This window comes from Sinocyclocheilus rhinocerous, unplaced genomic scaffold, assembly GCF_001515625.1.
Source record: "Sinocyclocheilus rhinocerous isolate Xijiao unplaced genomic scaffold, SAMN03320098_v1.1 scaffold17153, whole genome shotgun sequence".
In the NCBI taxonomy this organism is placed as follows: Eukaryota; Metazoa; Chordata; class Actinopteri; order Cypriniformes; family Cyprinidae; genus Sinocyclocheilus; species Sinocyclocheilus rhinocerous.
Genome location: NW_015665391.1, coordinates 1 through 566, shown reverse-complemented (window position 1 = coordinate 566; position 566 = coordinate 1). Strand labels below are relative to the sequence as shown.

General features: G+C 41.0%; 2 non-coding genes across 2 annotated transcripts; both read left to right on the top strand.

The window, feature by feature from the left end:
• Window positions 1-178: 178 nt before the first annotated feature.
• On the top strand, window positions 179-250 carry trnaw-cca (transfer RNA tryptophan (anticodon CCA)). Its single transcript has one exon. It is a non-coding gene; the product is annotated as a tRNA-Trp (tRNA).
• A 120-nt stretch (window positions 251-370) lies between these two features.
• On the top strand, window positions 371-442 carry trnac-gca (transfer RNA cysteine (anticodon GCA)). The gene has a single exon. It is a non-coding gene; the product is annotated as a tRNA-Cys (tRNA).
• Window positions 443-566: the final 124 nt, after the last annotated feature.

Sequence of the window (566 nt, the reverse complement as noted above, 5' to 3'; positions counted from 1 at the left end):
GTGGAAGAGCATTTGACTGCAGATCAAGAGGTCCCCAATTCAAATTTGGGTGCCCCCTTTGGAACTGGCAGCTTTAGGTTAATCAAAACCTTTATTTTATAGTGAAGATGTTGTTGTATGATATTGTAAAAATTAATGATCTAATTTCCTTTGTGTGGTTTTGAGCTACTATTTTCGTGGGGGTATAGCTCAGTGGTAGAGCATTTGACTCCAGCTCAAGAGGTCCCCAGTTCTAATCTGGGTGACCCCTTTGAACTTGGCAGCTTTGGAGTAAGCAAAACCTTTACTTTGACGTGAAGATGTTGCTGTTTGATATTGTAAAAATTAAGGATCTAATTTCCTGTGTGCGGTTTTGAGCCGCTGATTCCGTAGGGGTATAGCTCAGTGGTAGAGCATTTGACTGCAGATCAAGAGGTCCCCAGTTCAAATCTGGGTGCCCCCTTTGGAACTGGCAGCTTTAGGTTAACCAAAACCTTTATTTTAAAGTGAAGATGTTGTTGTAAGATATTGTAAAAATGAAAGATCTAATTTTCTGTGTGCGGTTTTGAGCTGCTGACTCTGTGGGT